The 27662-nt window shown below is 46.7% G+C and overlaps 1 protein-coding gene and 1 pseudogene across 1 annotated transcript in view; one reads left to right on the top strand and one right to left on the bottom strand.

The window, feature by feature from the left end:
- Positions 1-682: 682 nt before the first annotated feature.
- The window catches only part of SLC39A14 (solute carrier family 39 member 14), a 48000-nt gene continuing 21020 nt past the window's right edge, over positions 683-27662 (top strand). Inside the window, exon 1 of the mRNA XM_045879995.3 lies at positions 683-816. The gene's annotated coding sequence lies outside the window, so the exon portion shown is untranslated. The remainder of the gene's footprint in view (positions 817-27662) is intronic.
- Positions 26166-26682, bottom strand: LOC123848018 (large ribosomal subunit protein uL23-like; annotated as a pseudogene).

Below are 27662 nucleotides of genomic sequence, written 5' to 3'. Positions count from 1 at the left end.
CATTCTCCCTGTTTGGGATTAAGAAATGTAGCTCCCGTAGAGAGCCTGATTATTTGGGGGGGTGCGATGCGACATATAGTTTGAGTATAGCATGGTTTATTTGGAACTCGAACAGGATATTTTTGTTGTTTTAATTTTTGTTCTTTTGGCTGGTTGAAATGTGTAGAAGAAACATCGTCTATGGGTGCGTCCCCTCCTAGGGTACATTTCAGAATTGAGCTGGGGGTGAGAAGGTTTTTACATCAATCAAAAGTGTTAAAATATATACATACATATCGGGTGAGTAGCAGTCTTACTGCTAAGGGATGGAGGCCAGGTGTTAAGAAAGGTCTTTATGGGAGTTTCCAGGGGAAGGAGGAGTCTATGGGGCCTCAGTGAATGAAGAATGGAATTCGCGGAAGGGCTAGAAGACGAAGCTGGTCGGGCTGGGATCCCGGCGAGCTAGGTCTAAGCCTGGGGCGGCAAGGCGCCAGCGCCCGGCCGGGTCTAGCTGGCGGCCGGCCGGCTGACAGCTCGCGCACGTCGCTTTGCCGCCGCGGGGTTCCCACGTGGCAGGCCCTGGGGAGAGCAGGGTGGGGCGAGGGCGGGGGCGGGGGCGTGGCCAAGGGCTGGGGGTGGGCCCTGCCGCTGACGCGCTGGCTTATAGCGGGGCATGCGCAACGGTGGCGAGGACGGACGCAGGCTGTGGGGCTAGGGCACGCGGGCTTCCTCCGCGGACACGCCGACTGAGGTACCGCTGCCGTCACCGCTGCGGCCGCCCGAGGGCCTGGCTTGTGAGGTTGCGCGGAGCCCGGGTGGCGTCCGCCCGAGCTTCAGGTGAGGGCGGAGGGCGTACGTGCGTGCGGGACCGCGCAGTGCCGAGGAGTGGGGCATCGCGCGGAGAAGCGGCGCGCCTCCAAGTCTCGGGGTCACCGGGTGGGGGCGGGGGCCCGGCGGCGCCGAGGATCGGCAGCTCGGCTCCGGATTCCGAAGCCTCGGGCTAGACCAGGAAGGCGCCCCGGAGGACTCGCACATGGACCCGGACGCTGGATGGAGGGGACACCTGGCCGCGGTGCCACGATGGGGCTTACTTGGTGGCGAGGGAAGGGTTCGCAGCCGCTCTCCTTTCGGCTGGAGATCGAGGGATGTGGGAGCCAGAGAAGAGTGTCCATAACGTAGATAGCCGCACTAAAAGCCCGAAAGGCTTCCTGGAGCCCATAGATAACGAGGACAGAAAAAGCAGAGAGTAGATGGGCAAATCTGGTGGGCAGCTCTTGGGGCAGCTCCGATGGGACACTGGTCTCCGGACTTTGCTTTCCGGGAACTCTCCCCCAGCCCATCCCACCCCGGCCGGATCGACAGCCAGCAGAGGGAGAATGGCAAAGGAGGGACTATGCTAAACCCTGACCTGGCTTACCCCTTGGGCATGGTTTTTTAGCTATTTTTGGTCCTACTGACCAAGTTGGGCGATCTGGCTCAGGCTGCCCTCTCTTGGTGGGTTAGGGCAATGGGACAAAATAGCCGTCCAAGCAGTTTCACCATGTGATTCTGAGATTCAATTAAAGCCAAGAAAATTTTCTCAGCTCGGAGTTGTGGCTTCAGTTGTGAGGATCTAGTGTCTGCCAGGGTCTGGATGTCCAATAGGACCGTGTGGGCATGATTTGATGAGGGCAGAATGCTCACCTGGGGCGTAAGGAACGGTGGGGGCAGGAGCTGCTTTGAACCTGACTTTTCTTCCTTGAGCCACCCTGGATTTGGTTTTGACTTTAGAATCACTCTTCCCTAGGAACCACAGGCACACGTGGTTAGGCTGCTGGGAAGTGGTGGTGATAACATGTACTGGGGACTGGCCTGGTTATCCTGGTCCCTGTCCCAGCTCTGCTCTTAACTTGCCCTGTGACCTTGGGAAGGGGTCAGTGCTAAAGTCAGAATAGATCTCTTATCTACAGCATCTGTGATTAATCCTTAACTCTTAAAACAAGAGCCATAAAAACTGAGAGGAACTTGATGATGAAGCAAGAGAAAGGATGTCCAGAATTGTGATTTTTAGAAGCTGTAATTAAAAACTACCTATTCCATTTCTTGTTGGAGGCCCAGAGGTGGGCTTTTCATAAATTGTGCAGTAGCCAGGAGATAGACCAGTGGTACTCTTTCTACTTTTGGTTTGCAGTTATGATTAAAGGGCATCAAACAGAATTAATGGCCTTGTCATTTAGGCAAGAAGAATAAGAACTGTAGGCTCAATGATTCTCCTAGTAGTCCTCTTCTCTCCAGTACGTCAATACACAGGGCCTGGTCTGTGTTCAGCTCTGCAGTGTCCACTGCCAGGTGCAAAGAGGGTATGAGGCCTGGCTCCTGCAGACTCTTGATGAGGAGAGAACATCCAGACACGAAGAATAAGGTAGCAACGCAAGAGAGGCCATGTTGTTGTGTTCAGTTAAGTTCAGAAAAGACAGCCCTCTACTAGAGATGTTGTGTAATGTGGTGGGAGATTGTGGACTTTTGAGCCAGATCAATCTGTCCAAATCCTGACCCTATTACTCTCTAGCAGGGCGGTTTCCTAATCTCTGTGGGTCTGTTCTCCCTGCCATGAAGCACGTTGTGATTGTTCCTGGAACATGGTAGAGGTCTCATCATCATCATCATCTCTGTGGGATGGGGTGTATTATTTAGGGGTCCTAGAAACTGATACGTAGGTTGGGTTGTAGGAGTGGTATGAGTGCAGACTTAGGGTTGATTGTTCTCCTCCTTGGGAACATGGATACAATTTCCCTGCCTTTTTGAGTAGGCCGCTTTTTTGTGCCCTGCCAGGGATTGTCCCCCAGAATCACTGGGCATAGGGAAAAGAGGGGTCCCCCCACCTTTAGTTTTGGGAGCTATTCTGATTTCAGGTAATAGAAGTACTCCTTTTCTGGATTGATAATAGGCTGGAAGGACTAACATTGTTGGGGTGGGGGGGCTGCAGGTATGTATCAGTCACTGCACTGGTTCTATTTTCAAACCCTTCCTACAGTCTTCCTTTTTCCTTACCTGCTCATATCCCACTCTATTCCAGGAGGAACCTGAATCCATGTCCAGTATTCACAGGATCTGGGATCTAAGTAGTAGTGCTGTGAATAGATTGTATATGTCTGAGAATTGGGACCCCCTTCTCCCCACTGTGCTAAAATAATTCAACCTGTTTGCATGAAAAAAGTAATGCTTAGGCATTTTGCAGAACTACAGACAATAGGATGTTGAACTGCGGGGATTTGGGGAATCTTTCAGTCTAGGCTTTTTGTTTTACAACTAAAGAAACTAGATCTGGAGAGGTTAATTGGTCACATTAACCAAGTCACATTGCTTGCTAGTGTGACCAAGAGGCTCAATGGCGAAGACCAAAGAAAGGTTCTCTTTTTATTTCTAAGTGTGATGATGAAATTGCTAATTCTAGTCTTTTCCTTGAAAACATGAAGAGGAAGGAGCCAGTTATCCCCTATGCTTATTTAGGGGGAAAGAAGTTCCTTTGCTTGTGTGGGTGGAAGTTTCTTCTGCAGGAGTCTTCTACTTCTCTTTCCAGAATGCCTTGAGACATGTGAGGGTAGGGAGTGGATGTGGAAAGGTCTTGCTGCTGGGGCCCCAGCCAGGACTCACTAGATGTCTACAGTGGGACTTTTATGATCTCGAGGCTGGCAGGTTGGCAGAATGCCAGCAGATAAGGAGTTCAGAGTCTGCTGCCAGCCAGGGGCCTCATGCCCTCCCAGGGAGCTAGCAGGGCAGGCTTGCCACTAGGTCTCTGAGACCCAACTACCTTGTCCCCACCCTTACTGTGGTCATTGAGCCTCCCAGAGGCAGAATACCCGGTGGGCCCTCTGGGACCCCCACAAACACAGGAGGGAGAGTGGCCACAGAATCAGCCTGGACAGAGCCTGGCATGCCCAGCTGTGGGAAACCGTATTCCCTGCCTTGGAAACTCAAGATCTGACTGCGTTTTCATGCTTCCTAACCACCTTCCTCCAGCATCTGGCTCAGGAGAGTGTTGGGGTTTGATGGAATGAAAAGGTGACGGTCCTGAATTTGTTACCATTGGATCCCTAGGGGCTCTTAGGCAAGGCACTTGGTGTTAGTGGTTAATAAAAAGTCAGCTTAAAGCAGGGAGTTTTAAAACAATCCATGTTTTATTATTTTATTATTATTATTATTATTTTTTATTTAATAGAGATACAGCGAGAGAGGGAACACAAGCAGGGGGAGTGGGAGAGGGAGAAGCAGGCTTACCTTGGAGCAGGGAGCCGGATGCAAGGCTCGATCCCAGGACTCTGGGATCATGACCTGAGCCGAAGGCAGACGCTTAACGACTGAGCCACCCAGGCGCCCCAAAACAATCCATGTTTTAAACATTTCATTTTACTTTAAAAACATATGCATGTATTTTTTTACTCACCAAAACTATGATTTAGGGCTGAGGCTTTTTCTTTGGGTTTCTGGGTACCCTAATTAAACTTGCAAATTGTGTATAAAAATCATACCTATACATAGCACCTGCAATTTTCACATTTTATTATTTTTTTTAAAGATTGTATTTATTTGTTTGAGAGACAGAGCACATGGGTGCACAGGCAGGGGCGAGGGAGAAGCAGGCTCCCTGCTGAGCAGGGAGCCAGCCCCACATGGGACTCGATCCCAGGACCCTGAGATCATGACCTGAGCCGAAGGCAGATGCTTAACCAACTGAGCCACCCAGGCACCCCCACATTTCCTTTTATTTTATTAGATTTTTTTCACCAAGCTCTATTCACATAGTTGAAAAATCAAAAGGTTAAAAAAAAAACAATGTATACATTCACACCCACACTTGGTATTCAGTGAAACATCTTACCCCTGCCCCTCTTTTTTACAGATGGTTCAAGTTAGCACTTTAGACGTTTTGTTTAGCCCCTTGCTCTTTTCACCTAGCAACTGTACTGGATCTTTCCATATGGGTACAGAGAACATTTAGGTCATTCTTTTATTGTAGCCACACAATATTCAGGATATGGAAGTACAGTGATATTTTAACCAATGTACGTAAGTCATCTCTCTCTGTCCCCGAACTTGGGTTGTTTCCATTGTTTTGTTTATTCTGTTATTACATACAATGCTGCAATGAATAACTTTGTACAAATGGTATTTCCTATGTGTTTAATTATGACTCTAGAAGAAATTCTCGGAAGTGGGATTGCTGGGTAAAAGGACATATACATCTGTTCATTAGTTTTTCTTAAAGAATTTAAAAGACTTATTTAAAAGAATTTAAAAACCTATCAGTCCACATGTAGAATCCTACTTTTTTTTTTTTTAAGATTTTATTTATTTATTTGAGAGAGAGAGAATGAGAGAGAGCAAGCACATGAGAGGGGGGAGGGTCAGAGGGAGAAGCAGACTCCCCGCCGAGCAGGGAGCCCGATGCGGGACTCGATCCAGGGACTCCAGGATCATGACCTGAGCCGAAGGCAGTCGCTTAACCAACTGAGCCACCCAGGCACCCCCTACTTTTTTTTTTTAAGATTTTATTTGAGAGAGAGAGCACAAGCAGGGGAAGTGGCAGGGAGAGGAAGAAGCAGGCTCCCTGCTGAGCAGGGAGCCCAATGCGGGGCTGGATCCCAGGACCCTGATACCATGACCTGAGCTGAAGTCAGATGCTTAACCAACTGAGCCATCCAGGTGCCCCTTTTCCCCCCTCATTTGTAACATGTCTTTCTAGATGAGCAGTTCTCAGACTTTTTGATCCTAGGGTACTTTAATATTATCTTTTTTTTTTTTAAGATTTTATTTATTTATTTGATAGAGCACAAACGATGGGAGTGGCAGAGAGAGAGGGAGAAGCAGGCTCATGGAGCAGGGAGCCCAATGCGGGGCTCAATCCCCGTGGGACCATTACCTGAGCCGAAGGCAGACACTTAACAACTGAGCCACCCAGGCACCCCTAATATTGTCTTTTGTTTATGTGCCAAATCTTTTGATATTTGCTGTGTTAAAAATTAAAACAGATTTGGGGGCATCTGCGTGGCTCAGTCAGTTAAGCATCCGATTCTTGATTTCAGCTAGGGTCTTGATCTCAGGGTTTTGAGATCGAGCCCCATGTTGGGCTCCAAGCTGAATGTGGAGCCTGCTTGGGATTCTCTCTCCCTCTCCCCCTACCTTCCCTCCCCCCAAATTAAAACATATTTAAAAATAATAAATATGAGATCATTACATGTTAACATAAAAAGCATATATATTTATATTTTTTAAGATTTTATTTATTTGACAGAGATAGAGAGACAGCGAGAGGGAACACAAGCAGGGTGAGTGGGAGAGGGAGAAGCAGACTCCCTGCAGAGCAGGGAGCCTGACGCGGGGCTTGATCCCAGGACCCTGCGATCACGACCTGAGCCGAAAGCAGACGCCCAACAACTGAGCCACACAGGCGCCCCTAAAAGCATATTTTTATGAAAATGCCTGTTTTCCAAGATTAAAAAAAGCAGAGAACAGGATGGCATTGCTTTTACATCTTTGTAGATCTACAGGATTTCAAAATAACGATTTATTAGATGATGAGCTAGCAGAGACTGTAATAGGTATAATGTAAGTTTGCTGGTAAAGACTCAGTTGAAGTCTTTTTTTTTTTTTAAGATTTTATTTATTTCTTTGAGAGATAGAGACCAAGTGGGGGAGCAGAAGAGGGAGAGGGAGAAGCAGGCTCCCTGCTGAGCAGGGAGCCCGATGTGGGACTTGCATCATGACCTGGGCTGAAGGCAGGTGCTCAATCCACTGAAGCACCCAGGCGCCCTCAGTTGAAGTCTTGAGAACAAACTGAGTTAATCTCCGAACACACATATTTATATCCTAAACTTCTACCTTAGAAATCTTTACAAAGCTCAAGACTACTGTATTCACCACACTTCATGTAGCCTCTGAAAAATGAGAGGGAAAAGGCTTTTAACATCTTAATATTACAATGAAAATAGTTTTTACCTGATAGACCTCCTGAAACAGTCTCAGTGGCCCCAGGTGTCCTCTAAGACCAGAATTTCAGAATTGCTGTTCTAGAGCACTTAATTTTCATAGAAACCAAACCTTTTTCTTTCTGCACCTGCATTTCAGTTACTGTTTAATTAAATTATAACCACAAAAACAAATAGAACTAGTATAAAGAGGTCTGGGCATAGGCACAGCAGACTTGCTAAATGTGACCTCTGCTGGTGACAGCAGAGAGGTGATTTGCTGGAAGATGTACTGAGGTGGGGACCAAGCCAGTGGAGCTCAGCTGAGAGCTTCTGCCCAGTGAAGACAGGCAAACCTGGTCTCTGGGCTGAAGATGCACTGAGGACATGTGGAAGGTTACGCGCTATCTTGTGGGTTCGCTTAGCGGCAGTTGAGTGAAGCGGGTGAGATACTTAAGCAGGCTGGAAGAAGGTGAAGTGCTTAGGGCAGGAGTGGTCTGGGAAGGCTTCCTGGAGGTGGAATTAAGCCAAACTTTGAAAGCTATGAAGAAAGGAAAGCAGGAAGAGGAGTCCTGGTGAGGAAGCACAAGGATGGATGATCCTTGGGCAGGGATGATCAGCATAGGCTAGAGGCTGATAGCTGATACAGGGAAGGGCAGGTGACAGGCATGCCTGGAAATTTAGGTTGGACCCAGAGGTTTTGAAGGGCTCTGGGGCCTAAGGTACTGATACTCTGAGAACCTTAGCTGTTTCCATGTCAGACTTAACTGTTCTGTTTCAGCAGCCCTCTGTCTTGGGGTCCAGCTTGCTCTTATCTAGAACAACTCTGTGCCTCCAAATCTAGATCTTTTGCACCAGTCCGCTTAAACTGCTACCTCCTCCTGCCCCCTCTTAACCCTCAGAGGCAGGGAACACCTTTCTATCCCATCTTAACACCGCGCTCTCTACCTTAAAAGCCTTTTCCAGGAACTTCGTGAGTAATTCTATTCCACAGCATCCCCAAGCAACTGTTTGGTACTTTTGAAAATTTTATTTATTTTTTAAAAATTTTTTAATTTTGAAGATTTTATTTACTCATTTGAGGGAGAGACACACAGAGACAGCACAAGCAGGAGGAGGGGCCGAGGGAGAGGGAGAAGCAGACTCCCCAGCTGAGCAGGGAGCCTGATGCGGGGCTTGATCCCAGGACCCCCCAGGACCCGGAGATCACGACCCAAGCCGAAGGCAGCCGCTCAACTGACTGAGCAGCCCAGGTGCCCCTGAAGGTTTATTTTTTTCTGATTATCAAAAGTATCGCATACTGGGCGCCTGGGTGGCTCAGATGGTTAAGCGTCTGCCTTCGGCTCAGGTCATGATCCCAGGGTCCTGGGATCGAGCCCCACATCAGGCTCCTGGCTCAGTGGGGAGCCTGCTTCTCCCTCTCCCTCTGCTTCTCTCCCTGCTCATGCTCTCTCTCTCTGTGTCTCAAATGAATAAATAAAATCTTTAAAAAAAAAAAAAAGTAATGCATACTTACTGTAAAGAAGAGAATAACGAAGTATTGGAGAAAAAGACTGTAATCCTGTGGCCCTGTTCACAAATTGCCTATTTCCTCGTAATTATTTTTCATGATACAATTGGGTATTTATTCCCCCTTATGCTGGCATCAAAATTTCTCCTGAAGCATTTTTTTTTTTTTTAAGATTTTATTTATTTGACAGAGAGAGACACAGCGAGAAAGGGAACACAAGCAAGGGGAGTGGGAGAGGGAGAAGCAGGCTTCCCGCAGAGCAGGGAGCCCGATGCGGGGCTCGATCCCAGCACCCTAGGACCATGACCTGAACCGAAGGCGGATGCTTAACCAACTGAGCCACCCAGGTGCCCCTCTCCTGAAGCATTTAGTCTGCCTTATGGCTCTATAATAACTTAGGCAGCCATTTCCTTTTAAACTTTTCATTTTGAACTAATTTTAGACTTAAAGAAAACTTGCAAAAAAATATAGCAGAGTTCCATCATATCCCTCACCCTGTAGTACAATTATCAAAAACAGGAAATCAACATTGGCAAATATTAACTAAACTGCAGGTCTTCTTGAAATTTGACCAGTATTTTCGCTAATGCCGTTTTTCTGTTCCAGGATCCCACGTTGCAGGGATCTCTAGTTTCTAACAGTTCCTCTGTCTTTCCTTCTTACAATGGGGTTGTGCATTTTGGGCGAGAATATCAAAAAAATCATGTTGCATCCTTTTCAGAGCATCCTATCAAGGCATTCATGATGTCAATATGTCTTATTACTGGTGGTGTTTTCTTGGATCATTTGGTCCAACTGGTGTCTGCTAGACTTCCACAGTGGAAAAATTACTCTTTCTCCCATGGTGAATCCTTTTATGCCTCAAATCCCTTTTGCCAGGAAGAGCCTGTCTCTTTCAAGGGCTCACCTGATTAGTTCTAGTCACATAAGGTAATTTCTCTATCTTAAGGTCAACGAATTTGGTCAGCTAACACCAGCAAAATCCCTTTTTTTTTTTTTTAAAGATTTATTTATTTATTTATTTGAGAGAGAGAGAATGAGAGAGAACACATGAGAGGGGGGAGGGTCAGAGGGAGAAGCAGACTCCCTGCCGAGCAGGGAGCCCGATGCGGGACTCGATCCAGGGACTCCAGGATCATGACCTGAGCCAAAGGCAGCCGCTTAACCAACTGAGCCACCCAGGCGCCCCAGCAGCAAAATCCCTTTTGCCAGGAAGAGCCTGTCTCTTTCAGGGGCTCACCTGATTAGTTCTAGTCACATAAGGTAATTTCTCTATCTTAAGGTCAACGAATTTGGTCAGCTAACACCAGCAAAATCCCTTTTGCCAGATAATGTAACATAGTAACAGGAGTGATATCTCATATTTACAGGTCCTGCCCACACACAAGGTCATGGGGTTCATCTTAGAATTCTGCCAGCCATAGCAAGAGAACCCTAAATAAAAATGATCAGGCCTTAATTCCAGCACCAAAGTATTAGTTTCCCATGGCTGCCTTAGCAAATTTATCACAAACTGCGTACCTTGAAACAATAGCAATGTATCCTCTCACAGTTCTGGAGGCTGAATTTCGAAATCAAGGTGTCAGCAGTCCGATACTCCCTCCAAAGGCTCAGGGGAGAATCCTTCCTTGCCTCTAACAGCTTCTGTTGGCTCCAGGTGTTCCTTGGCTCACTCCAATCTCTGCCTCTATCTTCAAATATCCTTCTCTGTGTCCCTCTGTCCAAATCTCCCTCTCCTTTATCTTGTAAAGATACCAGTCATTAGATTTATGGCCCACCGTAAATGCAGGATGATTTCATCTCAAGATCCTTAACGAATTATATCTGCAAAGACCCTATTTCCAAATAAAGTCACATTCTGAAGTTTTGGGTAGACATGGATTTGGGGGATATTTTTCAACTCACTACACTCAGGATGCGGGAAATGTCCTGTAGAGACTGTCATTCACAGAGCTGCAAAAGAAAAAGGGAGGCTTCTTTTTAGACTGAAGACAGAAAGCAGGCTTTGCTATTGAGGAAGGGGCCCAACCTCAGCCTGCCTGCTCCCCTCATGTTGACACAGATCTGAGAACCAAGTAGAAATTGGAAAACTTGCCTCACAGGTCCTTCATGCTTGGGATCCAGACACTTTACAGTACCAACAACTTGCATGTGTATGGAGCTCTCACTGAGCACTAGTTTCCCTGTAGGATGGGCAAGGCAGACATGGTGGGACCCATTTAGTAGGGGGAGGGGTGATCTGACTTCAGAGAGTTTAGATAAATCACAGAATGTTAATAGCTAGTCTTGTCCAGTCCAGCAGTCCTGAAATGTCAGACCAGTACCCCAAACTAGAGTCCGGTTGATCTCTCAGAACTAGATGTACAGATACGTGGATCTCCTCAAGCTCTGATCCAGGAGAACTGAGGTGAGGCCCTGCTCACTGGAGTGGCCAGGTTAGGAACCATGCACAAAAGTAGTCCAGCCCAGGGCAGATGAGGACTGCAGTCCATCTCCAGATTCTTGTTTTTTTGTTTTTTGTTTTTTAAGATTTTATTTATTTGACACAGCGAGAGAGGGAACACAAGCAGGGGGAGTGGGAGAGGGAGAAGCAGGCTTCCTGCTGAGCAGGGAGACTGACGCGGGGCTCCATCCCAGGACCCTGGGATCATGACCTGAGCCAATGGCAGATGCCTAACGACTGAGCCACCCAGGCGCCCCCCACCTCCAGATTCTTCTTTTTTTTTTTTAAAGATTTTATTTATTTATTTGACAGAGAGAGAGGGCACAAGCAGGGGAGTGGCAGGCAGAGGCAGAGGGAGAAGCAGGCTCCCCGCAGAGCAGGGAGAGCCCGATGTGGGACTCGATCCCAGGACCCCGGGATCATGACCCGAGCCGAAGGCAGTCGCTTAACCAACTGAGCCACCCAAGCGCCCCCACCTCCAGATTCTTAAGTGAAGATCTTTAAAAGGGGGAGGGAAAAGCCTTCCCACTCGGTCATCATTAAGCCTTTCCCATTTCCTAACTGGAGTCTACAGTTAACTTCTTAAAGTAATACATGTTCATTTTAGAAAATGCAGATGAATAAAAGGATAACAGAAGTAACCATTAAACCCCATCATCAAGAGATAACAATTATGAATTTTTAGTCTTTTTCTGTGAATGTATACAACTTAAGGAAAGATGGTCTGCTGTGCCTTCAGTTTTATAGGCTCTTTTTTTTTCACTTACCATATCACGAACATCTTTCTGGGTTAATCTTCCCCCGAATAATATTTATTGAACAGTTACGGTGTGTTGGCACTGTATTTATATTTAGTATCTCATTTACCTGTTCTTTAGGAGGGACCATTAGCAGGCTTTGTTTTTCTATATAAGGAAAATAAGTCTCCTTGGCCCAAGCCTTGAAGCTTGTAAATGCAGATTGAGGATTCACACTGGTCTTTCTTACCCAGAGCCAAAGCTCCTAATCTCTGTGCTCAAACTATACATATTTTGTTATATGGATTACCTTACTCTAGCAGTTACCTTCTATTGTACATTTATTTATTTATTTTAAGGATTTTTATATTTATATGAGAGAGAGTGAGGACATGTGAACATGAGTGGAGGGAGGGAGAGAGAATCTTGAGCAGACTCCGCGCTGAGCATGGAGTCTAAAGTGGAGTTCAGTCCCATGAACTTGAGATCATGACCTGAGCTGAAACCAAGAATCAGATGTTCAACTGACTGAACCACTCAGGCGCCCCTAAGATTTTATTTTTAAACCATTTTTATACCCAACGTGGGGCTCAGACTTAAGACCCTGAGATCAAGAGTTGCTTGCTCTTCCCACTGAGCCAGCCAGGCACCCCTATGGTGCATTTAGATGGCTTACAACTTTTTACTGTTATGAGTGCTACAAGAATGCATGCTCTGAGGGTAAGGATTTTTGTTTTTGTTTATTGCTCTATTTCCTGTGCCCAGAACAGTCAGCACTCGATAGATCGAAATCAACGTGATTTCCATAGGATGAATTCCCCAAGGGAAGTATTGGGACTTGACAGGAGACCTTAAAAAGTTTTTTCTGAAAGAATAAATATATAAGAATTGCCAAAAACAATTTAAAGAAGAAAGTAGTGAAGTCAGACTCGCTTTACCGGGGCGGGGGGGGGGGGGTGCGGGAATGGTGACATTGGCACAGGATAGGTGAATGGAACAAAATAGAAACATCCAAAACCATACCTAAATATATGTAGGAATTTAGCAAATAATGATACTATTTCTGACTAGTTGCGGTCTGATTTTGATCAAGTATTTTTAGCCTCAGTATCCTTATCTGTAAAAGGAAGATGATACAATTTTATGGTGCTTTTGTTTTATTTTAATGTTTCCAAAATAGTTGTCTCATTGATGTGTGCATTTCATGCACTGTCTTTTCCTACTCCAACAAGGTATCATTGAAACTTTTTTTTTTTAAAGATTTTATTTATTTATTTGACAGAGAGAGAGATAGTGAGAGCAGGAACACAAGCAGGGGGAGTGGGAGAGGGAGAAGCAGGCTTCCCGCGGAGCAGGGAGCCCGATGCGGGGCTCGATCCCAGGACCCTGGGATCACGACCTGAGCTGAAGGCAGATGCTTAACAACTGAGCCACCCGGGTGCCCTCATTGAAACTTTTACAATTATAGGGAAGTCCTGTAGACTCTATCGAAATGAAGGTTGTTTTTGTTTTGTTTTTTTGTTTTTGAGAGAGAGTGAGCGGGGTGAAGGGCAGAGGGAGAAGCAGACTCCCCGCTGAGCAGGGAGCCTGATGCGGGACTCAATTCCAGGACCCCAGGATCATGACTTGAGCTGAAGGCAGATGCTTAACCGACTGGGCCACCCCAGGCGCCCCTCGAAATGAAGGTTGTTGAGAAAATTAAACAAGGATGAAAAGAAATTGCTTAACTGTGGTGCCTAGCAGTCAACAATAAATCTGAGCAATTCTTACTGTAAAATTGAGGAAGAAAGGATCGTGGATGAGTTACAGGGATGTTTAGGGCAAATGACAGAGTCCAACCAATGCTGGTTTGGCAAATAACACGTAAAGCATCTGGCAGTTAGCTGTGTGAGGCCCATGCTCCTGCTCGGTGATGCCTGTAGGGTCCCAGGCTGTCCATGTATCTTTCTGCTGTGCCATCCTCTGTAGGTAGGACTTTGTTGTAGTTGTTACTCGCCAGCCTATACCTCTGAGCAGGAAGGAGGAGAAGAAATCCACGGCACCCACATTTTGTTAGCTGGAGTAGCCACCTGTGCAAAGGATATATTTGACTTTACCTCCGTTTCTTATCTTTTATAGACTCTACACTTGAAGTTTATAAAGAAAATAGACTTTATTAAACAATATTGGGATAATTGAGTATTTCATTAAAAGTTAGATTCTCTTTCTTACACTGTACCAAATCAAATTCTAGATGAGAGGACTCTTGGGTGGCTCAGTCGGTTAAGCGTCTGCCTTCGGCTCAGGTCATGATCCCAGGGTCCTGGGATCAAGCCCCGAGTCAGGCTCTTCGCTTGGCAGGGAGCCTGTTTCTCCCTCTGCCTCTGCCGCTCCTCCTGCTTGTGCTCTCTCTCTCTCTCTCTCTCTGTCAAATAGATAAAATCTTAAAAAAAAAAAAATTCTAGATGAGAGATTTAAAATATTTAAGTGCAAGAAAATAAAGATACATATTTCTATAATTTCTGGGTGGGGAAGGATTTTCCAAGCATGCTACTTAAAGCAGTAACCTTAAAGGAAGTGTGTGATATATTTACTTTGCCTCTATTTAAAAAATTTGTCAGTAATACCAATTAACAAAATTAAGAGACAAATGATTAATTAGGAAGGTATTTGTAACATGTGACAAGAGGTTAATTTTTTTTAAATTTAATTAATTAATTTATTTGACAGAGAGAGAGAGAGCGAGAGCAGGAACAGAAGCAGGGGGAGTGGGAGAGGGAGAAGCAGACTTCCCGCTGAGCAGGGAGCCTGATGTGGGGCTCGACCTGGGATCATGACCCGAGCCGAAGGCAGACGCTTAACGACTGAGCCACCCGGCACCCGAAGAGGTTAATATTTTTACCATACAATGAACTCCTACATACACCAATAAGAACAAAGATGAATGAATAATTTCAGCAAAAATGGGCAAAGGAGAGTAACAGTGTGTGAAAGAAGAAATAGAAATGTTAATAAACCCGAAAATATGTTTAGCCACACTGCTAATATGAGAAATGCAAATTAAAAGAATTGAATGATTTTTAACCTATTTGACAAAGACGGAATACTATTTTAGTTTAAAGATTTTATTTATTTATTTGACAGACACAGCGAGAGAGGGAACACAAGCAGGGGGAGGGGGAGAGGGAGAAGCAGGCTTCCCGCAGAGCAGGGAGCCCAATGCGGGGCTCGATCCCAGGACCCTGAGATCATGACCTGAGCCAAAGGCAGATGCTTAACGACTGAGCCACCCAGGCGCCCCAGATGGAATACTATTTTAATAGTCAACATTGGTGAGAATCTTATGAAACGGGCCTTTTTTTCTTTTTAAGAGAATGCATGTGTGAGCGGGGAGGGGCAGAGAGGGAGAATCTCAAGCAGGCTCCACACCCAGCTCGGAACCAACACAGGGCTCATTCCATCTCACAACCCTGAGATCATGACCTGAGCTGAAATCAAGAGTTGGATATGTAACCAACTGAGCTACCCAGGCTCCCTGAAGCAGGCATTCTTATACGCAGATAGTTGGAGTATTAAATTAGTTAAACCTTCAGAAGGATGATTTAGCAGATGGTGGAGTAATTTTTTTTTTTTTTTAAAGATTTTATTTGAGAGAGTACAAGTGGGGTAGAGGTGGGGAGTGGCAGAGGAAGAGGGAGAAACAGCCTCCCCACTGAGCAGGGAGCCGGATGCAGGGCTTGATTTCAGGACACTGGGATCATGAAGGCAGATGCTTAACCAACTGAGCCACCCAGGTGCCCCAGTTTTGTTTGTTTGTTTGTTTTTAAGATTTATTATTTATTTTAGAGAGGGGGCTGCAGAGGGAGAAAGAATCTCAAGCAGACTCCCCACTGAGCTTGGAGCTCAACCACGTGGGGCTTAATCTCATAACCCTGAGATCGTGACCTGAGCCTGAGCTGAGATAAGTCAGTCCTTTAACCGACTGAGCCACCCAGGAGCCCCTAGAGTAAGTTCTTTTTTTTTTTTTCTTAAGATTTTATTTATTTATTTGACAGAGAGAGGGGGAACACAAGCAAGGGGAGTGGGAGAGGGAGAAGCAGGCTTCCCGCTGAGCACGGAGCCCGATGCAGGGCTCGATTCCAGGACCCTGGGATCCTGACCTGAGCCGAAGGCAGACGCTTAATGACTGAGCCACCCAGGTGCCCCTAGAGTAAGTTCTTAATAACTGTTTGTTGACCGCCGCTGTGGGGACAGGACTGGCCCCCAGGCAACTTGCTCCTGGATCTCACTGATCCTTTCTTTCTGCAGAGACCTCCTTGACCCTTTAGGGCCTCTCCTGCGTGCCTTGCTGCCAGGTGGAAGTTGAAGGAGGAGGCAGCCCACTCCCCTGAAAGGCCTTTCCCACCACTACCTCCCTGGCCCCAGGATTTCTGAGCTGCCCTCCCAAAGGGAGGGTGAGGAGGGAAGACCCAACAGCTGTTTTTTTTCTCACTTTTTTACTGGAAGCCTAAAAGGTTGATTTGTGGGGAAAAGGGGTGGGGTATGTATGTGTCCTGCTAGTCAAGAAAGCCCTGTAAATCACGGGGAGCAAGCTGACTGTTGAGTACTCTCATCCTTTCCTGGAAACCAGAGGGCTCCCAGCCAGCCCCACAGACTCTCATTTTCTTAGAGCACAGAGTACGTGAGGTTTGGGGCGAGGTGGAGCCATGTTGGCCTGGGGAAGGTGGCCCTGTTTTTCCTCCAGGAGATGAGCCAGAGGTGTAAGGCCCTGAAATCCCTTACTGCCTCTTTCTTTCTCTCCCCCTGCCCACGGATGGCATGTCCTGTGCTCAGCCATCCCAGGCCCAGGTGACATTGATTGGCATGTGAATATTTCAGTGCTGACCATTTTTCTCTGTTGTTGGAGACGTTCCATTTGAGAGGCCAGGCAGATTAGATTCTCAGGATACCAGGTCCCTGGTTAGTTTCCAGGGGCTGCAAGCCACGACTGTTCTCATCACCTTTCCCAGAAAGGTGCAAAAAGTACAAAGTCACCCACTCCCCCAGACTTGGGCCACTAGCCAAAGTGGCCTCTGGAGCAACCTGACCAGCCGTAGGAACAGAGATTATGTCCCAGTTCCTGCTCCTCCCTCCTCAGCCACCCCCCACATCCAGCAGACACTGTGTGGGGATGCCTCCCACGGCAGAGGCCTTGACCATGGGCAAACGGAGGTGTGTGCACAGCTCTGCTGGCCAGATTATGCCTGTGACCTTGACTATTCTCACACCACTCCCTCTTGGCAGCCGCTCACAGAGCCCCTCCCCCTGCATTTCAGGATGTGTGCAGTTGGCACTTTGAGAGGTTGTATGCAACTGGGCTGAGACTCAGAGTTTCCATGAGCAGCTGAGAAATTCTAGAAACAGCCTGTACTTGTGGGGTTTGCTTTCCTTTTCTTCCTCTGCCATGGGGAAAAGTTCACATGTTATTTTCGGCAGAATTATCAGATGGTTGCCCATCCTCGGGACATTTGTCGTCTTTGGGGTTTCAGGGAAGGGAGGCTGCCTCCTTGCGTCTGCTTCTCTCCCACCACCTTGCTCATGGATCCCCTGCTGCAGCTTAGGTTTCTCTTTGGTTTCTCTGCCTGATGTTTTATATTCCAGCTCCAGACAACCTTCTGGCTCCCTGGGGGTCTTTTCAGCTCTATTTAAGCTACAGAAGAAGGGGTCAGGTCCCTAAGGTTGCTAACAGTTCACCTGTGGATAGAGGCTCAAGAACAACACAATTCTAAACTGTCTGGCACTGTGAAAATGGGCAGTGGAAAATTAACACTTTCATTCAGCAGGTATTCTTTGGTGGCTGACTTGGTGCCAACCACTCATTTCTTCAGGTTCTTTGAGGGTCATAGACCTTAAGTCTCCACTACTGTGGAGTTTACATCATGGTAGTAAGAGACAAAATAAATATGTAATCAAAACAAGAGAAAGAAGACTATTTTATTTGTTTTGTTAAAGATTTTATTTATTTATTTGAGAGAGCATGAGCAGAGGGGAGGAACAGAGGGAGAGGGAGAAGCAGACTCCCTGCTGAGCAGGGAGCCTGACCACATGGGGCTCGATCCCAGAACCCTGAGATCATGACCTGAGCCAAAGGCAGACGCTTAACCCACTGAGCCACCCAGGCGCCCCAAGAAGACTATTTTAGATAGTGACATACAGTAAGAAGAAAATAAAACAGCGTGTTGGGATTCTGGATGACTGGAAGTGAGCTTTTTTTTTCCCCTTATGAACCACATGGGCATCCACCTTTGAGGAGGTGACATTTGAACTGAGACCTATGAAGATCTAAGGGAAAAGCGCTCTACACAGAGGTAACAGTTAAGTGCAAAGACGCTGAGGTCAGAATGCACATGATATGTTAAAGGGACAGAAACAAGGCCAGAGTGGCTGGATCCTAGTGAGTGAGAAGGCTAAAAAATGTCAGTGTGGTTGGCAAGGGCCAGATGACATAGTGAGTTTTAGGCCAGGGAAGGGAGTCTAGGTTTTATTCCACTTGTACTGGAAAGCCATCAGAGGGTTTAAAGCAAAGAACGTGCTGTGATCAGATTTGTACTTTAAAAGGATGACTTCACTGAACTGTGCATTTCAGATTTGGGCACTTTACGTGCATGTATGTTGTACTTTAAAAATAGAGAAAGGACTGACGGTATGGGGGTAGGTCCCCAGTGGAATCTGGAAGGCTGGTTAAGAAGTTTCATTTCATTTCACCATCTCCACTCACATTCCCTATGCCGCATCAGCTTTACGAGGAAAACCGGAATGGGCTCTTGTCCTCAGGGAGTTTATGGTATGGTGTCTTCAGATTCAGACAGTCCTTCCCAACCTTCCTGGAGAAGAGGTCTTGAAGAATGAGAGGCATTCACAAGGCAGTTTTTAGTAACATCTTGTACACTCCGTGTTAATGTCAATGTGGTTGATTCACTTTTGTATACTATTCAATTGTGAGAATTGGTTTGTTTATTCATCCACTCCTGCTGATGGGTTTTGGGGGTTGCCTCCAAGGTTTGAGCTACCGTGAGTAGTGCTTTCCTAGAATTACTCTTTTTTCTCTCTCTGTTTGGAGTGGAAAGTCACCCAAACTACAGCACGTCTGAGTTACAAGCTAAAATCAGAAACCCTTACCAGGGGGTAATCCAGTTGCCCCTCAGGCTTGGGGTTTGGGTTTGGGTTCGCTGGAGAGGGGGTAAACCATTAAGCCTGGTCAGAATGTTGATCCCGGGGCGCCTGGGTGGCTCAGTTGGTTAAGCGACTGCCTTCAGCTCAGGTCATGATCCTGGAGTCCCTGGATCGAGTCCCGCATCGGGCTCCCTGCTCGGCAGGGAGCCTGCTTCTGCCTCTGACCCTCCCCCCTCTCATGTGCTCTCTCTCATTCTCTCTGTCTCAAATAAATAAATAAAATCTTTAAAAAAAAAAAAAGAATGTTGATCCCTTCTTAATAGGCAAGGAGTTTATAGGAGGTAGGGAAGTGGAAATACTTGCATGAGTAGTTGTGTTAGGGAAGTCACTTCCACACCTGATGGTCCAGACTGCTGCGCACCCACAGCCTTGAGGGTGTTTTAACCTGGGGAAGGGGAGCTTTTTGCAGTTCTTTTGTCAGCCCTGGTCTGTATCTGAGTGTAATAGGAGCCAGAAACCTGATTGCCTTTGCTCTGGACTCCATCTGTGTGCTCTTGATAGCCTCTAGAACTCTGGCAGAGAAGGGACTATTGGGAGGGCAAAGGGTCGGGTCCTCATGCTCTCCCTTTGCCCCTTTACAGAGGGGGCTTTGGAAAGACACTCGTCTGCTCCTGCCCTTGACCCCAGGGCTGAAAGTGGGGCATCTTCAGTGAAGTCTACCCCAGCCATTCTGTAATCTGTAGAAAAGGTGGGGGTATATCTGAGTACATATGCATTTGTATTTACGTATTCATGCAGCAAGTACTTATCTAGGTTCTACCAACGTAGGACTGTTATGAAGCAACCTGGGAAGGTAGTCGAAAGTGCTAGAACCGGCCTGGCCTTCTAGGACAGGATACAGTTGAGACAGGAGTGGTGGGAGCCCAAGGAAGATGAGGGTGCTTCCCCGCTGTGGGACCTGTGCTAGGGAGGATTTGGGGTAGGTAAGAGATGGGGCTTTGCCTGCAGGTCTTCCTTTTTTTTGTTTTTCCTTCACATCCAGGACCTTCATACCTTGTGGAGAGAGTGCTTGAAACACATGCAGACTTTCTGACAGGCATTTCTAACAGATGTTAATCAGACTTCTAGCCTGTGGGTTGCAGGGACAGGAGGTGCAGGGGTGAAGTGGGGTGTGGGCGGAGCATTCTGGGTAGAAAGCAGGGTCCAGGCCAGAGAATAAAGGCAGGTGATGGTGAAAGCGATAGGGTCTAGTTGCAGGGACTCTTAACTACAGGCGGAGGGACTGAGCTTGCTGTTGGGTGGAAGAGAGTGCTGGAAGGTATCATTTTATCAGGAGGTAGGATGGCATGGTGCAAGGGAGGGAAGGGAGTGTGTAAGAAGATACAGCATGAAGCTATGGGCGACACTGGTTTCTCTTCAGGAATGGTAGGAAGAGGGGTGCTCTGGTCACGAGGTGAGGCCCACAGTGAGGAAGCAGGATGTGGGAAAGCCTTTTGCCTCAATAATCAGATGGTGACTGCCAGTAACCTTGGCTTGGGTCAGTGATGAGCCATTTGGGCAGTTTGGACAGTGGGAGGGAAAATGGAGGAATTATGATTCAGGAGTGTCCTGAATCATTCAGTGTCCCTCCCTTTCCTGCCACTTTCCCCAATTTGGAAATATGGGCTTTTTATTTCTTTCCCCAATAACCCTCTGTCTTGTGAGAATAGGGCTCATTTATGACTCTCCTGAGAATGACTCCTGAGAGTGAAGGCCACTGAGAAATCTAAGGCCCCAGATGAAGCCTCCAGTCACATGCAGGAGCAGTTGCTGGGCAAGAAGGGGTTGCCCTCTTCGGTGAATAAATCTGGAAATCTAACAAAAGCTTTAGATCTTCCACGGAGAGCAGTGGTCCTCAGACTTTAGGATGCATTGAGGTCACCTGAAGGGTTTCTTTAAACAGATTGCTGGGCCCCACCCCAGAGTTTCTGATTCACTGGGTTTGGGTGCTGCTGAGAATTTGCACTTCCAAGTTCCCAGGTGACCCGATGATGCTGCTGGTGCAAGGACCACACTTTGAGAACCACTTTTCTAGAAAAATTATCACACAGTTCGGCATCTCAGCTGTAGAGATTGGCATGGCCAGAGTCTCTGAGGAGGAGTCAGGGACTTGAGCTGGCTTAAGGCTGGGAGCAACACTGTGGACAGAATTCGCCACCCTGACTAGAAGTCTCTTATGCTATCTTCTTCCCAAAATGGGTAAGAATTATCCTCTGAGCCTCAGGCTCCCTCTCGGAGGTGAGGTGGCCCTTCCCAGACACTGAGCCTTTATAAGCCTCTGAGCTACAGCCAGCAGAAGCATACTTTGTTTCCCTGGTGCAGTGAACCTCTCTCTACTAGAAGCCAGACCCTCCTGTGACAGCAGGACAGCTGAGCAGACTTGTTTCAGCCTGATTTAGGAAATGATGGTGGGAGGTAGGCTGGTCTTTTTGAACTCACTCTGATACTTTTGGTGATGAGGACAATAATGTGCCTTGTTCCTCCCTGTTAGCTGCTAGAGAGGACCCTATTCAGTTTTTTAATGGGAAACTATGCGGCCAGCAGCTTCAGGGGCAGGGGAAGCACCCCAGGCTGGGTTGAAGCAAGGAGAAAGAAGCCTTGCTTTTGCGAACAAACTGAGTGCTGTGTTCTCCCACCCAGACAAGAGAGAGCCTCCTGGTCTCCCAGTTTCAGTGCTTGACCACCTCAGTTCCGTTCTCCGGACTGTAGCCAGACTGGTACACTAAAACCACACATTGAGGGGCGCCTGGGTGGCTTAGTCGTCGGGCATCTGCCTTCGGCTCAGGTCATGATGCCGGAGTCCTGGGATCAAGCCCCGCATCGGGCTCTCTGCTTTGCGGGAAGCCTGCTTCTCCTTCTCCCACTCCCCCTGCTTGTGTTCCCTCTCTTGCTGTGTCTCTCTCTGTCAAATAAATAAATAAATAAATACATCTTAAAAAAAAAAAATAAAACCACAAATTGGATCACATCGTTACTGAAAATGAAGTCCACCCACTTTAATGTGGCCTCCTGGACTACTGCCTTGGCCCCACTGGACCTGGAAGGTCTCATATGCACCATCTTTGCAGCTACATTCTAGAACATTCCACCCCACCCCCACTCCCTTGACCTTTACCTGGCCCACTTTTACATGCCCTTCATGTCTCTGCTAAAATAATGTTCTCTTTGGAGGCCTCCTCTGATGCTAGATTTGATTGCCCCACTGTGTTCCCCATAGCTTTCTGTACTCCCCCTTGTCATGATCTATGGCGGGTGGCACAGACTTAGTCACCAGGCATCCATGCCAAGGCCACCCTGTGGTTTACTCCTGTTTTCCCCGTGTGTTTATTCACAGTGCTTCCTTTAACTATCAAGCACACAACTTTGGATAATTATGGTCCAACCTACTAAAAAAGAATCAAAAACTTGCCAGGCATCCTTGCACTAAAATTCCCACTGTGACTTGGATTTGCTGATGAGCGGCACGCGATCCAGTCTTAAATGGATGGGTATCCTCTTCCTCACGGTGGACCCCAGGACATCCATTTGGCTGGTGTAGATCATGGCAGGGGCGACATCATTCTGGAGCAGGCAGCTTCTTGATGCCATACTACCTGATGTACATCTCTGCACTGTGATTCTGGGGAGAAGCTCCTCAGTCTGCAGTGTGCTGTAGGTTTCTTCAGCTCTTCCCATGTTTCTCCAAGCCATTAAATTGCCTAAGTGAACCCTGAACAACACGATGACCCTTGTGATTATTGTTATTGTCGGTTGTTGAATTGTTTGCTTTCCCTGCTCTGTGAGGACAGCTGCTAGGTATCCTCAGTACCTAGCATTATTCCTGGTATGAAGTCAGTGTGCAATGAATATTTGTTGAATAAATGAACTCCTGGGCTCAGTTTTTAAAAGTCTGGTAGGTGTAGCTAGCTAGCTTTTAGTTCAATGACTATAAATGAAATTGAACAAATGGGGATGGGTTAGTCTAGAGAGAAAGAAAATAATAAGTGGTGTTGGCCGCCAACCTCAGATAATGTGTGAAGGCCCCAGGTTGGGGGGGGGCAGAATGTCTCTGGAAGGGGGGCACTGAGCTCCCTGTTCCTCATGAAGCTGTGGGGGCAAAGCAGGCAAACATTTTAGAAGGGACGTTAGACTTCACATCTTCCAGCAGAAATTTGCTGCTTCTCCTTCCTTGTTGTGCCCAGCATGGGTCTGGGCACTGTGTTCTGGGGAGAGATAAAGGAACAAAAATCTGTTGGGAGGGATCCCTGGGAGACCAGATAATGAGGAGTCCAAAGTAGTTGGAGAAGAGTGCCCAAAGAGTGGTCCAAGAAGGCTTCCTGGAAGAAGAGATCATTGAGCTGCTTTCTTTTTCTTAAGATTTTATTTATTTATTTGAGAGAAAGCAGCGGGAGAGGGACAAGCCGACTCTGTGCTGAACGGGGAGCCCGACACAGGGCTTGATCCCAGGACCCTGAGATCATGACCTGAGCTGAAGTCAAATGCTTAACCGACTGAGCCACCCAGGTGCCCCCATTGAGCTGCCTTCTGAGAATAGGCAGGAGTCAGCTCCAGGTGAATGGATTGGCCTGAGAGCTTTGGGGATGGAACAGAAGGAACAGACCTAAAGTGCACATGGCTACGACCCTTAAGCTTTTATCAGGGTGCCCTTGTGAGGTTGGACATTTCGTAGCTTCATTGTGCTGGGGGGCACATGGTAAGTTAGTGATAGGCCCCAAATTTGAACCCAGATCTGCCCAAATTTTCCTGCTGTCTGATGATTTAGCTGCTAGATCATACATTTTCTTATTTATTGGACCTTGAATAACAAGTCCGGGAGTTTTGCTTCAAGCAGGTGACGTAAGTGGTGGATGTGAGCACTAGGTTTCCTAAGCCACATGTTGGGCCCCGTGGTCTGACAAACAGGAGTGGACTTAAGGGACAATAGGTCAAAATTTTGCAATGGAGTGTCTGGGAAGTGGTGATGGATGAATGATGAGAACAGCAGTGACTCTTGCCCTGGCCTCTGGTGGGGAAGCCCTGACTGGCTGCTACTCACCAGGCCGCCTGACTCACTCAGTTAGTTTTGGAAGACTCCTCTGCTTTGTCAAGTCCAGGCTCCGCCTGAATGTTGAAGCCTGGCAAATGTACTCCTTCTCTCCCCTGGTCCAGCCCCTGGGCCTGGCTGTCATTTCCCTCACTCAGGGCTCCGCAGGTGGCTAAGTCAAGCTGCCAGCTTCCCCCCTCCCCAACTGTCTGTGTTGGGCCTTCCCTGACACCAGGCTCTGCCTTTCTCAATCTCCCTCCCATAGGCACACAGTGGGGGCTCAGTAAATATTACTCAATGAGCAGCAGGCTGCTGGTTCTAATTTTGTTCCCTGCTTCTGAGTCCCCAGTGATTTTTTTTTTTTTTTTTTTTTAATTTAAGTTTTCTCATCCTGCCCCTCCCAGCGATGGGGTTTTCTGGGGAAAGTAAATGGCCACCACCTCTAGGTAACACCACCCTCCTCCTTCCCCCACACCCCAGCAGAACTCCTGCACTGTTTGCAGAAATCTCCTACCCTGGGTGGCCTTTGGTTGAGCCAAAGCTTGAGGCTAAGGTTCTGGGAGTGGGAGCTGGGAAGAGAGAAGACATCCTTTTAGGGTGTGTAAGAGAGCAAAAGCCCAGAGGGGACAGAAGAATGGGCCCGTTGAGACCTGGGCCTCTTGGGTGAGGGGGAGGTCTGGCTTTTAAGCTGCAGTGTTTGCACTGGAGGGGGTTTCAGCTTGCCCCAGAGGAGAGTGGTTTCTTGGACTCGGTTCATTTGGTGGGTGGAGAGGGCCGCAGACTGGGTAGTTGTTCTCAAAATTCTTTGGAACTCCAGAAAGCCAGTAGGCGGTATTTACCTGAGGACCAGGCTGTGAGGCTACTGGTTTTCTCACTGGGTCTGTTAGTACTTACACAGATGACTGTATCATTATTAGTTTGAGCATGAATACTGGAAGTATACTAATTTATAGAACACTGCGCAGTTCTTGTAGTCCAGATGTACTGATCATTGCTTTTACAGGCTGTAGGTTTTGTGCCATACTTAGAGAGTTCTCCCTAACTCCTTGACTATAAAAATAACCACCCATGTTTTCGTGTATTACCCTACGCCCACCTCCCATTGGGACACATCAGTGAGTTGAAGTAAAAAAAAAACAAACAAATACTCCAAATCCCACCACTCAAATAGTCCTCATGACTTAGGTGAATACTATTTTGGATAATCTTCCAGCTTACTCATAGATAAATGCATATGGAGAAATAAATAATCTTACACAGAAGTATTTAAAATTTCCCTGAATGTAACCAAAGAAAAGAAACTAGTAAAATTAAAGGAATTATTAAGCTTTAAAGAAATGTATTTTTCGCCGAGAGATTATTTCGTAAAAGAGGTTTCAAAAAATCCTTGTGAGTCATATCTATAATTACTTACCCATTTTAGATAGTATTTACTGACTCTGCTATGAGAGATGACATTAGCATTTTCACATTTTTGTCTCATCTTTTGATTGCACTAATTGTTAGTAGTAAATTGTCCATTTTTATAACACTTAGATTCTGTCCTGTAACCAAAATCCCCAAGGTTTTTTTATTATTTCTTTTTCGAGGGGTTGTAATGTTTACCATCAGTTCTTTTACCATGGTTTCTGCATTCCTGAGACCTTTATTTTTATTTCTTTATTAATTAGCTGCATTTCGTTCTCCTGTTTTTTCACTCTAGGAAGGAGACTGTAGCCTCTCTTTCATGCTTGAGAATTTCCGCCTGTTGTCCTTAAGAGATTTGTGTGACATCTCAGCTGGAAACAGTATTTCCGGTTCTTTTCTCTCTCTCTCTCTCTCTCTCTCTCTCTCTCAGGGATGTAAACACTGTTGCATTTTCTTCTGATACTGAATTTACTCTGGGGAAGATGAGGGCAGCCTGAATTTTCTACCACTTAAGAGAAGTTTTAATATGTTTCACAATTTTTGTAATAAAATATTTTGGGGGAAAAAGTTCTTTGTAATGCCTGAAAACGTCTTTCAAGTTCAGCATTCAGTCTTTAGGTTCTTTTGCTCCTATGGTTTCGGGGAAATCTCGTGTCCTTTATCTTTGAACATACCTCATAGTCCAGTCTTGAGTTCTCTAGTTTAGCAACACCAGTTATCCTATCTTTGGTACCTTTGTCTTCTCATTACATTTTTTTTTTTTAAAGTTTATTTTTTTTAGTAATCTCTACACCCAACCTGGGGCTTGAACTCATGACCCTGAGACCAAGAGTTGCAAGCTGCACCCACTGAGCTAGCCAGGCGTCCCTGATTACGTGTTTTGTTTTTTTTTTTAAGATATTTATTTATTTATTTATTTATTTATTTATTTATTTATTTATTTATTTATTTTTGGTGGAAAAATTTATATTTAGATTTAGCCAGCTGGACTCAGTTTAGATGATTCCAATTTTTTTGGCAACATCCAAAGCATCATAGTCAGGAGCCAGTCGAACATATGCCGCCTTCTCTCCATCAGGCCTGATCAAGGTGTTGACCTTGGCCATGTCAATGTCATAGAGCTTCTTCACAGCCTGTTTGATCTGGTGCTTATTGGCCTTGACATCCACAATGAACACAAGCGTGTTGTTGTCTTCTATTTTCTTCATGCCTGACTCAGTAGTCAGGGGGAACTTGATGATGGCATAGCGATCAAGCTTGTTTCTCCTGGGGGCGCTCTTTCGAGGATATTTGGGCTGCCTCCGCAGACGCAGTGTCTTGGGTCATCGGAATGTAGGTGACGTGCGGATCTTCTTTTTTTTGTGACTGTGGACGCCTTTCAGCACCGCTTTCTTGGCTTTCAAAGCCTTTGCTTTGGCTTCAGCTTTGGGAGGGGCAGGGGCTTCTTTCTTAGTCTTTGGCGCCATCTTCGTAAAAGGCATTTATTTATTTTGAGAGCAAGAGGGAGAGAGCACAAGCAGGGGAAGAGGCAGAGGGAGAGGGAGAAGCAGGCTCCCCACTGAACAGGGAGCCCGATGTGGGGCTGTGCGTTCGATCCCAGGACCCTGAAATCACGACCTGAGCCGAAGGCAGATGCTTAACCTACTGAGCCACCCAGGCGCCCCCCTCATTACATGTTTTAATCTGTCTTTTCTGTCTACATTCACTGTGGTTATCTCAGACCCTCCTTTGTCAGTATTTCTATTTTAAGTTACTGGCAGAAATTTGTTCTCTGTTCATTATAATTTATTTATTGGCTCTTTAGTGATGTTGTTTTGTTCTTTTTTTAGGAAGCCTGCATCCCCTTTGATCTCATTTTGTTTTGTAATTTCATCTTTGAGCTCTGGTTTTATTGCATTAATGTTCTAATTACATTATTCTGCAGTTAGGTGAAGCGGTTGGGAAGAATTGCTTCTCTGGAGTTATGTTTTACTTTGGGTTGACATCTTTGTCTTTTGCTTGGTGTGCCTGCTGTTCTCATCCCGTTCACGCTAGTGCTGTTGGGCGCTGTCGGCTCTAAAATAAGACCTGTTTTCTGTAGCCTGCACCAGTGTGCGAGTGGGGCTGAGGTGGGTGAGATGGATCTGTCCCAGATTTTGGGTTTGGTAGCAGCCCTGTGGCGGGGCTCAGCCTACAGATCTAGGAGGTGTGTTCCACTTCTGTTGGAGGGGGAGGAATACTCACTGGAAGTGGATCATTTCCCCAATTCAGTCTGTGGCCTTGGAGCCCCGATTTCCCTCAAAGGAGAGTCACTCATTGTTCTTGTTCCAGTGTCACCTGTTTTCCCAGCAGCTTTTCCCACTACTCCTTAATTGAAGAGGAAAAGGAATTGGCGGCTGTAGGCCTCTGCATTTTGGGGGGAGGTCAGTGAGAATTCTGGCTCCGCTCTCCTGGCTCTGGCTATGAGGGC

This window comes from Mirounga angustirostris, unplaced genomic scaffold (assembly GCF_029215605.1).
Source record: "Mirounga angustirostris isolate CCGP_5_RB_7025 unplaced genomic scaffold, mMirAng1.0.hap1 SCAF_2, whole genome shotgun sequence".
Taxonomy (NCBI): domain Eukaryota; kingdom Metazoa; phylum Chordata; class Mammalia; order Carnivora; family Phocidae; genus Mirounga; species Mirounga angustirostris.
The sequence above is the reverse complement of the archived record's forward strand: the minus strand, read 5'-3'. Positions and strand labels throughout refer to the sequence as shown.